This window comes from Thermobia domestica, chromosome 3, assembly GCF_964235325.1.
Source record: "Thermobia domestica chromosome 3, izTheDome1.hap1.1, whole genome shotgun sequence".
NCBI lineage: Eukaryota > Metazoa > Arthropoda > Insecta > Zygentoma > Lepismatidae > Thermobia > Thermobia domestica.
Window position 1 is genome coordinate 31,008,761 of NC_137456.1, and position 13,265 is coordinate 31,022,025.

The window sequence follows — 13,265 nt, forward strand, 5'->3', positions numbered from 1 at the left end:
TGTTCGACCTCTTGAAATTCTGTTTGTTCTACTATGATCTGCAATGGCGCATTTCCACGGGAAATTTATGTTCCTTTTCTACACGAGACTAAATCATAGACGGGACATTTTATCAAATCACACCAAGTAGGATATTGAAGCAGGACATAGTACCAAGATAAAAACAATGAAGGTTATCCTTTTCTTAAAATTCTACCCTGACTCTTTCTCTCTTTCTTTTTCTAGAAATTTTATTTTTTCCCTATTGTAGTCTGTAGCTACAAGGATGATATAAAATAGATGATATACTCATATACATCTTCATCCTATTAAATCAATGAAGTCAAAAATAACCAAGCTTCTTCACGTGTGATTGGCTACTTTCGTTTTCGCCATAAATATTGGCTCAAAACTTAGCGACTTTATTCGGTGTAGTGGGCAGAGTAGGCGTGGCGAAACTGTGATGTATGACTTCACGATTTTGTTGTAAGGGTAGATTTTCTATTTTATAACACTCTTGATAACTACCCTGTTATTATCTTTTTGCACTTTGTATAATTAAAATCAACATCTTTGTACTCTCGACTCAATCTTAAATGCAAATTCAACCTCTCATTAAAATACAGGTAACCTTGATTTGACAGTGTTGCTCTCAAGCAATAGCACATTCTATTGCTTTATCAGCACGAATTGGGCCTATAACTTCAATGATCATTTCATTGGCATTATTGCTTTCATACAATATTCATATACATGATTTGCGAGTCCCTTCTTTAGCAGGGGACAGTCAAATTTAGTATTGTAGAAGCTTTATCTCTTACGTTCCGAAAAAATTCTTTCCTATTTATTTATTTGTGGTTTCTTGCTCTGTAGGAAAACATTTCAACAGAACTGTTGCTAATTGCTGAATGTATTCTTATGATATTTGACGTAATACTACAAAACTACTCAGTAACTACACATAAGATTTATTCTATCGCTATGTTGCTTTGATGTAAACAACCTGTATTTTGAACAAACTCCATGGCTCTGGATAAGTAGCTTAACAAATAAAACACAGTTCTGACCAGAGCAGAATGAAATATATTAAAAACTATACTTACAATGTGTTACAGTTTCAAGGAAGCTTTAAACATTAAGATATTATAATCAGGAAGACATGGTTCAACCATAAAAGCAAACTAAATTTTTTAAAAGTAATACTCTCAACGCTTGCTATCAATATTGTTTTAAACATGACACAATTACATCAAGGATCATGTAAGCCCGTTTACGTCACTTATCATTATTATGTACTACTATAGTGATGCAAATCATACATTGAAATCTCGCTCACTGTACTAAAAATTTAAAGTCTGGTTTTGATTAGGATTTTACAGATACAAACAATGTTTGTCTTACATCAGGATTTAAAGCTGCCAATCAAAGCAATCAAATCCAATTTCTACTGTACGAATGGAAGAATTTTCAAAATTTGTAGCATTAGGTAGATCACATTTTCAAATCATCCTATTTGAAGGTGGGTGACCAAAGATCCGACCTGAATAAGTTAAATATTTAAAAGTTACTCTGTTTTAAATATTACAGTACCAAGGCCACTGCGATATAGTTATTGTATGTTGGAAGCATGTGAAGAAGAAGATATCAATACCACGTAGTTTGGCCGGAAATATGGAAGAAGGGCATGTTACTATCATGTAGATAAGTCAGAAGTCTGTAAAGAAATGGATGCCTTTGACATGTAGGGTGATTAGTACTGAGAAGTTATAGATGTTACCTAGAAATTGAGAAATACAAAGTTATTGGTTGGCTAAGCAGTTTTCTAACAATACAACACGCAAACAAAAAGCTGTTTTTTTACCTTACATCGTTATCATAGATATTCTGCCATCATTGGCAGGTCACTTATTCCAACTGAGAAGCTTCCATGTTCCACAGTCTTCCGTTAACCTCTTCGTCTTTACGTACAATTTCTCTCTTTTCATATCGTCCATTAATTGTATCCTTCATCGCCTCTCCCTCCGTTTCCTGCCACCATACCCTATTGGAAGGCTCTCATGATGCAATTATTTCCCTGGCAATGTCCCAACCAATCTCTCTTCCTCTTTCTAATAATATCTAAAACTGTTCTTTTCTCCCACATCATTCTTAACACCCTTTCATTTATTTTCTTCTCGATCAAGTTAATTCTTTCTGTTCTTCTCCACGCCCACAATTAATCAGCTTCTAGTCATCTTTCATAATTTCTGCGTAATGTTCATGTCTTTGCCCCATATAGCACAATACTCCACCCAAAGCATTTATGAGTGTTTTTCTCAATTCTTTTATTCAAGGTTAAACAAAATAGTGTTTTCTCCCTCCTAAAGATTTATTTTGCCATTACTGTCCCTGTCTTTATTTCTGGTTCGCACATCATATTATCAGTAAAAAATACTACCTAGGAATTTGTTAATTTTCTCCCCTTAAATCTATATTTTACTTTACAGAGAAGCTGAAAATTCGCACCCCTCTACATATTTTACATTTGTGTCTCAATTTGTCGAAATATCGAAAGTATTTGTTCATTGATATTGAGCAACCTCTTAAAATATATGTTCTTTGATATTATAAGATATAATAATAACAGTGTATCAAAGACCTCTGAGTGGACAGGTGTATGCAAATATGTAACTAAAGATATCATTATTACTATTTTGTATATATGTAGTATTCTCCTTCTCCTCCTGGTCTCCTCTCTAGCTCTGCAATTTTTATATACGTAGCAATTCGATGTACACTGCAAATGAAACAGGCCGGCTACCTTTGTTCTCTAGGGTGTGTAACTTAGATCCTATCTTAGGGCATATCACTAACAAGTAAAGGGTCTAAATGATTGAATCGAGTTGCGGGATGAGACACAGTGCACCTGATAGAGAATGTGAAAATGATGTATGTGCAGAGTTATAGCGACTGATCACCATAAGAATCGGAGGGAGAGGGGATCAAAGTTGGAGGGAGAATGGATATGCTATGTCTTTGAAATACATAAATCAACTGTTGAATATTAAAAATAGTGAAAGATTGGCAATGCAAACGATGGTAGTTCCACATATCGGCAAATGAAGAATGGGCAAAGTAGATCACGAATCTGAGCTGCCATCTTGAAATCCACCGTTTCCCGGAATTTGGTGATAAGATTGGCCACACCATTGTGAGATATAAGCTTCTTACTGGCTATAGCGCTTTGAAGTCCGCAGTCATCACAATCGAACAGTTATTTCCACACATCAGGAGGATCGCAATACGTTCGTGGGTCGTCAGTACCATTTATCAGTTTCTGGAATCTGCAAAGTTAAAACAGGTCATAGATCATGAATGGTTAGTGACATGATAAAATGGGCAGCAGGATTGCATTCCTAATCAAAATACAGTCCTCAAACATGTGCCGCATGATAAACTTTCCGTATCACAAAATGTCACAGATTTCAGAATGGCGGATTTTAAGATGGCGGCGGCATTTCGTATTCTACTCTGCACATTTTTCTTTGTCCATTATGTGAAACTACCACCGTTTGCATTGTCAATCTTTCACTATTTTTATGATTCAACAGTTTATTTATGTATTTCTACAACATAGCATAGGCCTTCTCCCATTAACTTTGACCTCCTCTGTTTCTTATGGCGCTCAGCCGCTATAACTTTGCACATACACATATTTTCACATCCTTTATCAGACCAACTATGTCTCATTCCGCAACACAATTCATCCATTTGGACCTTTATTTGCCAGGGAAGAGAAGGCATAATGGCTATCTATGTTGCTTTAACTTCGACTCAAATAGTATAACACTTAAATTACAATGCGAACTCTATTAAGTGGTACATTGGATATTTTAATATCGAAACCTGTTTTCATACAAAATTACAATATTGGAATGACATAATGCTCACATCATAAGCTTTTCGAAGTCACACTCACATCAGTGTTACATCTCGCTCACCCGATGTCACGCTCATATTACATTACGCTCACATCACCAACTTCACATCACATACATCTCGTGCACACATTCATATTATCACACAGATATAACGCTCATATCATTTAGACATTACGGTCACTTGACCTCATTCTCATACCGTGCTTTGGATATTGTGATTTGAAACTCACACTCACTCAATATCATGATCATTTCGTGAGGACTAGTTCGAGTGCATATGCAGCGTAATATCAAACAAGAGTTCTCATTCATTTACCCTTCTAAAATGTCATCATCAGCTAATAAGAGTAAATATAGGGGTCAGCGTTGGTCTGTGGTGTAGCGTCACCTCTACTGCCTGATGTCCCTGGTTTAATACAACCTTACACCAAATGGTCTTTGTGATGGACAAACATCGTTTTTATAAGTCTTGTCCGGTTTCTACTTCCCCCCTTCCTTAATTAAACCTTTTTTTGATAATTATGAACATTATCGTCTTCCTTAACCTCGGAATATATATATATATAAGAGTAGGACGAACAGGACACCTCCCCTGAGGTGCACAACCCACTTCGCCGTATCTATCACCAATATGTCCACACCCACCGTCCATGATCCCACACCTGGACTCCTCTACAGTTTAGCTTACACCGTCTGAACTCGACCACATTCCCATACTCTGCACCACTCCATGCTCATCTATAATTGAATTGCTTCTGCACCTCTTTATTAGATGACTTCTCTGCTTCTTACCATTAACTGCAATAAATGCGGAAGGACCTAATTTTGTTTTTGATCTGTCGTAGAAAACAAGGAAGGAAATGGATTTAAAACTGGGAATTTTAGTACTCAGGTTATCAGTACAGGCAAGAATTTTTATATGTATGGAATGATAAAACAATGATTACAAAAATATATTGTTAAAATTTCGAACGGTGCTATATAAAATTAATGGCTTTGATGCACAGCTAAGTCCAACCCTTCACTTTTTTGACAATAAGTATCAATGCAAATGATGATAAATTGCGAGAAATGTATTTTTGGACTAGATTCTGCATCGTAACAACAATCTCAGCGACTCATATACTTTGGGATATTAACGTTATTTTGTGCTCCAAAGACTCAATATAAATTAGAGCACCTTATATTACTGGTTGTGCGTTAATGACTGAGCCATATTTACTTTCTAATATAATTGCTATAGATTGCCGTTCCTTCTGAATGAACAGAATGTTTGGTAAACACTGAAATATTAGTCCTTTACCTTTAATGTAGAGTTTACTTATCGAATTTTACACCACATACGTAAGTGAATTGTTTAGTCTGATATTTTAGAAATAGGCCTAATATTGATAGGATTTTAGTTTTGTTTAAATTGACCTTTCTTGCAAAAGAAGCGGAACTTTTTACCATACTGAATCACATACTTCATTTTGTTTTCAGTTAATAGCTCGAATACCAATTTTCATAGACGTCAGCTAATGATCGTCACATTGGTAATTTCCCGAGTAAGTAATGGTAAATTTTAATATAGAAATTGCTACCTTTTTTCTATAAATGCGAAGTTTTCGAAAAGTGATATGTGTTTGTTTATTTCTAATGATTAGTTTATACACCACATTTAATGTCCATCACCGAGAAGTGCGTGGTGTCTTAGCTTGAGTCGATTTATCAGAGTAAGCGCTTTCGAAAGGTCAACTCTTCCAATTTTCGGTATATATTCTGAATACGGAAATAGGAAATAGTGTCGAAACGTGGGTCAATTGGGTTCAGTTGATTTTGAGTTTAACGTCTCTTTCAGCACCGAGACTACATGAGACGTTGATCTGCTGATTAACGTGCAATCCTAACCACATGAACTCCTGCCGGGAATTGAACCCGGGTCCCCCACCCCAAAGGTGCGTAAGCTTACCGTTTAACCACACATGAGTTCGTAAGGTAATTGAGATGGTACGCGTAGCACCTGATACTCAATCATTTCAAAATTTTAAACGATGTTGTTCCAGGAAATAAACTTCATTTTTAAAATTAATCAATTTAGAAAAAAACAGTTAACCTATTCCTCGCCACCCTATTTAAATTAGTACATGAAAAATTCATTTCAGAGTAGTTACACAGATGGCAGGAAAAATTAGTATTTAATTCTTGGACACAATTTAGTTTTTTTTACCATTGTTTGGGAACGAATGAAATAAGGTAATAAAATAAATAACACTGTACCAAGTTCTAACTCGGAATTATTATATTATTTATTTCTATATTGATTGTAAATACTTCGATGATTGTTTCTCGATATCAATTCCTCATTAGATGTATTTATAATAAAGATAATTTAAGAACTAGTATCTAGCTCATTGAATTTTAAGCAAATCAAATTTTTGATTGAGTGAATTAGGAGTTTCTTGAAACGGTGCACCTGACCGCTTTCTTTTGCAAGTACTCGCATCAAAAAATAATTACATATGAAAAAAAACACCAGAGGTGCAAGAAAGAAGCCCGTATCCAAGGGGAGCAAGAGGGGATCCGGCCCCTCCTAAATTTTTATTGTCCCCTTAATTTTTCATGGAAGGCTTGCAAAAAACTCGATTAATTCTATGTGTAAATACTAAGAATAAAATGCAATATAAAAGAAATTATTCCAAGAATTTTTCCATTTTAACTATTTGATGAACACGTCTAAACATATTTTAAAGAAGTTAAAGTAACGTTTATCAGTCGTCTCGATATGAAATGAAACAGTAGACCTATATATTGAAGCAAGTTTTTTTTACGAAAACAAGGAGTATGTTCATAATACCTCATGCCACAGTTTTTAACAAACGTTCTTATCAAGAATAGTCGTTAACCTGGTTCGGCTAAGTAAGATATACAAATTTCGAGTGGAATTTCTTTGCATGTAAAAATTAGCTTCAATAATTATATACGATTATTCTCACCTTTACTATTAGAATCATAAAGTCGGTGAACGGTGTTAAAAATGGTTTATTAGTTGATATACTTTATAATATCTTTTCCTTAAAACTGTCAAGCACACAAACTTGCTGACTAGGTATCCATAAACATGTACATAGCAACAACTATCCCATAATAATATTTTACATATCTTAAAAACATTCTTCTTTTGTTAATATGATATTAACATTCTACTAAGTATAGTGCACATGTATGAGCACTTTCTGCCCAAGGTACAGGTAATTATTACTCAATCCAAAGTATTTTGTTATATAAAATGTCGCCCGACAATTGGACTGAATATAAAAGTTATGAGTAAGCTTGGCTTTTATCTTCAAGAACCACTGGTCCGTTTACAATAGTGTTCTTACATTGCATATGTCCATCACATTTTGATCACACCTCGTATATCTCTTCATTACATTTCACATATATATATTTTTAACAAATCTTACACTTCATCAATACTTATCTTTTATTACAATAATTATATTTATTTCATTATTATTCACTATATTATTATTATATTTTCTTATTAAAATATCGCCGCTCATTTAATTAATCGTTGAAGGGTGCGAATTCAAAAATCGTAAAGGACAAACATGAGTTACAAATAGTCAGGGCGCATTATATAATAAATAAGTTAGATGTTTCAAAATAAACATTGGATTCCTAAGGTATCAAAACATAGAAGAATCTCATTCAAGATAGTCGTTGAATAATTAGTTTTATAGAATGGATCTTATTCTTAACATAATCTTTGACAATTAAGTTTTCAACACAAATCAATCTAAGATAAATAATCTTTGCTTTTAATCATTTATGAATTAAATTATAATTCTTACATATATTAAAAACATTTGAGAATCATCATTGATTAATGAGAATTAAAGAGAATTAAATTGAATAGAAATAAAATAAATGTTCATGAAAATCTATAGCTGATATGGGTTTAACCAAATTTCATTAACGGTAATCAGGTTACATTCGTACTTGCATACGATTCTAACAAAGTACATTGTACTGCCCAATCATGATTAGGTTCCGTACTATTTTGTACATGTATTTCATCGTGATTCTGAGTTTGATATGAAATGCCATCTCTTGTTCTCCAATTACGTCTATCCACGTAGTTCGTTGTATTCCTGTAATTTCGCTCAGTACTTCGATTGTTTTTATATCTACTGCTGTTGGGTGATCTGACATCATGATTACCATGATTAGTTAGGTTAGGCGGATTCCCTACATAACTTTGCCTATTTTGCGCGTTTTGATTGCTAGAATTTACTCGGCTTAGGTTATGTTCCGTATTATTCACACTTCGGATATTCAAATTCCGAACTGGCACAAAATGATCTGAATTATTCTTATTTTTACCCATTCCGGCTTGTTGATTCATAGCATGGTATTCAGTTTCATAGCATTGGACAAGCATTAATAAATGGTGGAAACTCATACACTGGGTGGAAAATAAGATCTGTTGTAACTTAAATGGAAGCAAATTTCGAATCGATGCTATTATTCTCGATTCCGATTGCAATGGATTAACGACCTTTAATTCGTTGTATGTATTTACAACAAACTCTACAACAGATTTATGCAATCGAGGATTGAAGTGTTGATTTCTAATGGTGGCATCTCTATTTGCCAGCAAAAAGTCATTTTCATAATTTGCGATTAGTGCCGCTTTGAATTCTTCATAAGTACTGATGTGATCACGTACTGCTTTAAACCATAATGAACAAGGTGGGAGTAATACATGAGGGATTAATTTCATATATTGTGATCTATCTATACACATAATATTGCACTCATCCTGGAATTTCTCTAAGAAAGAAGTAGCATTCTCGTTACACTTACCACTGAATTTACTCATAGCTCGTATTTCACTCATCTTAACACTTAATTTTACCTTCCTTTTATCATTCCGTGTACTTGTTGAGTGATAGTTCCTATCCATTACGTGATGTGTTGTTACAGCATCTATGTTTCGCCCATCTGTACTCTTCGGATGTATTTCGTCCAATATAATATCCTCATCAGACCCCGGCGAAGGTGAGTTCATCACTGGTGAGTGGGGAAACTAGAAGCGATCACTACCCAAGTTATTACGGTATGTGTTGTCCTTAACCTGTAGCGTTCTAATCTCTTCCTGTATAGTAGCTAACAATTGCGTATTTACACGTATGTTGTTAGAATTGTTGATGACCTGGATCTTTTGCTGTTGAACGGAAGATTCTATTACTTCTAAATCTTTTTTTACATCACTGATTTCTTGGTTTTGGTGATTGTGCTTCTCCTGACAATCATCGGATATTCTTTTTAACTTTTCCTCGAACTGTGAGGATATGTCATTCACCACCTGGACAATTGTCTGTCTCGTTTCATCTGACTTCTGTTCTATCCGTCTACTTAATTCTTCATATTGCTTGTTAGATTCGTCAAACTTCTGTTCCATTCGTCTACTTAATTCTTCATATTGCTTGTTAGATTCATCAGACTTCTGTTCTATGGTCTGCTTTATCTCGGTAGACATCTGAATCAATTGTCGCTGTAAAGCTAACAAGATTCGGTCTTCCGATGTCAATCCTGGTGTTACACTAGTTTCACCGTTGTCACTATTATTTGATTCATGCTCCGTTGTTTCGTTGACCATTTTTCTTACAATTATTTTACCACTTCTCAATACGGTCAAATTTGTATTCATTAACTAAAAAAGTAAATTCACTCCTACTATGCTTCGGGATGAGAATTTACAGTATATCCCGGGTGAGGTAAACCAAAATTTTTACAACGAACGTTCTTATCACTGGATAGTCGTTAACCTGGTTCGGCTAAGTAAGATATACAAATTTCGAGTGGAATTTCTTTGCATGTAAAAATTAGCTTCAATAATTATATACGATTATTCTCACCTTTACTATTAGAATCATAAAGTCGGTGAACGGTGTTAAAAATGGTTTATTAGTTGATATACTTTATAATATCTTTTCCTTAAAACTGTCAAGCACACAAACTTGCTGACTAGGTATCCATAAACATGTACATAGCAACAACTATCCCATAATAATATTTTACATATCTTAAAAACATTCTTCTTTTGTTAATATGATATTAACATTCTACTAAGTATAGTGCACATGTATGAGCACTTTCTGCCCAAGGTACAGGTAATTATTACTCAATCCAAAGTATTTTGTTATAAGTTGTAACGCAATCTGGAAGGTAGGAGACGAATGTGAAGTGCTTGCAGCAAGCCAAATCATAAAAACAGGAGCAGGAACAAAGCGTTTATCTTTTGTCGATTGCAGTAACGGCGGTAGGTTATTATTATTTATTGTGTAGTTTTAGTACATACATGCATTGCAAAATCCTCGTCAACAGCAAACCTTAGATTAACTCTGGAACAATTACTTGTGTACTGAATTAAGAGCTCCGAGTTCCGTTAAAGGCGATTGATTGTAGTAGGGTCCAAATTATTGTGGTGTGATATGTAAAACAAGAACTGTGGTGGAACATTCACCGAAAAAGTAATGGTTGCAAATACTTTCATATGTGTTTTCGTAGAAGAATAAAGTTAAGCTAAATTGCCTTAATTAAATGAGTAACTGAGCAAGTAAACATATTTAACGTTTAAGTTTTAGGATTAATATCTTTGGATGTGGTGCCAAAACTAGTAAAAATTTGCAAGATTTATAGGAGAAATTAAGTAGCAAAATGTTTTGTATTGTACTTGGGGTGGGATATCCCATGGAAGTAGCTAGTTATCATATAAAAACGTTGTAAATTGGAACTATTTCTTAGTCGCGTACGTGTAATAATGTTGTAATTAAATATGAAAGAAGCAGTGATGCTTTTACTCGATACTAGAATGGGTGTAGCGTTTTACTTATATTGAGAAATATCCGTTCTCCGGACACTGGTATATTGTACAAATATACGGAATCCTCCTGCTTAGTACGAAAATCAAAACGGAGCATACGTTATCCGTATGGTACATAGGCACTGCCCTGAGGTGTTACTTCATGCCCTTGCAGGATGTTTGATGTCTAACAGTACATACATATATGTGTGTTACCTCCGTCAGCTATATGTTATATACGTCCATTTGTATGTGACCGCCTATATACATGTGATCCTGACCGCCTATATTGTTTCATACGGAAGTATTTATAAATGGAGCACATATACATAAAGCATTATAAAACATGCGTTTTCAGTTATACGCTTGCTGTACGTTAAGTCCAAAAACTATAGGATTTGCAAATATAATCTACGACATTACGTATGCGGCATACATTTTTCTCAGTGTAGCTTTGAATAACATTATAGTATTTTCAAAGTTATTTTGGTATGTGTCTTGTTGGTATAGTGTGCAGCTGGTTCTTTTATATAAAACGAGTTTAATTTAAGATTTTAAACAAGAAATTAGTATAAATATGTTTTTAAAAAATTACAACTGTAATTGTAAACAAGGGAATTGATTAAAAGTTACCCGTCAATTAATTTTCCACAAAAATCATAATAAAATCTATAATCATCAATTTCTACTTAAACTTTACTCATTTTATGTTCTCTTACATTACCTCGAGGGTGTGACTACGGGGAAGGAACCACAATTACATATGGAAATCCATTGTTAACCTAAAGGGGAGACTGGCGGGCCGCGAGGAGCACGGTTGTGGGTAGTTAATGGGGAGTACTGAGTTAAGAGGGAAGAACGAGCAAAGCGAGAAGCCGAAGTAAGGTGGGATACGCACTACTAGGTTACTTAGGTTAGGTTAAGTCTACTTCGAACTTACCTTAGTACGTACTTAGGTTTGCAGAGCTCTCCTATCTCAACCAGTAACTCGTAAATGATTGTTGGTGGTCTTTGTTATTCCATTCATTAAGCCATGAATATTCAAAAGATTAACCCTTGTCCGGGCAAGACATTTTTGTAACGTAGACGGGCAACTAAGGTCTTACCAACTCTATATGTTGATCACTTTAAACTTCGACTAAAGATAGAAGAATTCAGAATTTTATGTCATCGAAATATTGATGGTTATTGAGAAATTCGAAAAAAAAAGTATGAAGCTACTGGTCCTGGGAGGCCCCGCTTGCCCGGATAACATTATGTTTTACAAATGTTAGTACTGTCAATTCACATCCAGCGCAAAGACCCTGCACACTTGCTGGCATATTTACTCAAAAATTATCCACAATATAACCGTCCTGAACCTAGAGACAAGTAGTTCCCTCTACTTGCGAATTAATCCCGTCTTTATAACCGCTTATGAAAAGGTATTACACATAAATTACGCTTCACTTACATGTTATAAAGCATACAAGCAATCAAATTATCAAATTCTTCTAGGTAAATTTTCAAAATTTTGATAAAAACGGAGGGCCTATTTAACCCTAAACAAGAGCCTAAGTAAAGCTGAATTTCCTTATTTCACAGTAGATCATCTCTCGTTCTTGATCTTAAGGTTACTATTACATGTTGGACTATTAAAACATTTATACTTTAATTCTAATTCGTGTAGTTAGTAATACCCGTTTTAAAAAATTCACGTTTTTTTTTATGTAGATTACAGAATGTCAATTTAATGTGTGTGTATAGAGGGGATAATAGAATGCAGTAGAGCAAAATATGTAAACATTTAAGAGCAGATATGATGAATTGCTGATGTTACAACTTGATGAACTATAATATGGTTGGCCAGCTCCCATAACTTCTACCGGGCCGCCCTCTACATTTTTGGGCTGGCTACGGGTCTGGCAAGAAGTGTAGCCAAGTTCATCAGCCTCAAAATGTATTGAGATGTGAATGGATGAGCCAAGTTTCTTTGCCACTGTATTTGAAACGAACACTGGAACTTGAAGCGTGGTGTCTAACATATTCGAATACACCAAGATACCTGTTCCTATTTTCACTGCCGGGACATTTCAACCCTAAGGCTAGTGGTGGTCCCCAAATTCACTACGTTCTCAAGCACCATCCCTATGGCTCGTTACCATCATTTTCCTTGACACTTCGTGGAGGAATGTAAGTTTTCCTTGTCTGGGTTTCTTACCACAAATCTTACTGCAGTATACTGTATATGTGCCTTAGCGCATTAGAGAAGTGGATATTACTAAGGTTGATAGTGTCCCCAAACCCATCACGCCCACCACCTCTATATCTAAGGCTCCTTAACGTCATTTTCCTTGATACCTGGCGCCAAGTTCCGGTGTTCATTTCAGATAGAGTGGCGAAGGAACTTGGCTCATCCATCCTCATATCTAACACTTTTTGAGGCTGATGAACTTCTCTGCACTTCTTGGGCCTCTGGTGTTTTTGTTCATGTTTCACTTCTTGTTATAGTTCGCCATGTCAATATCGTATAT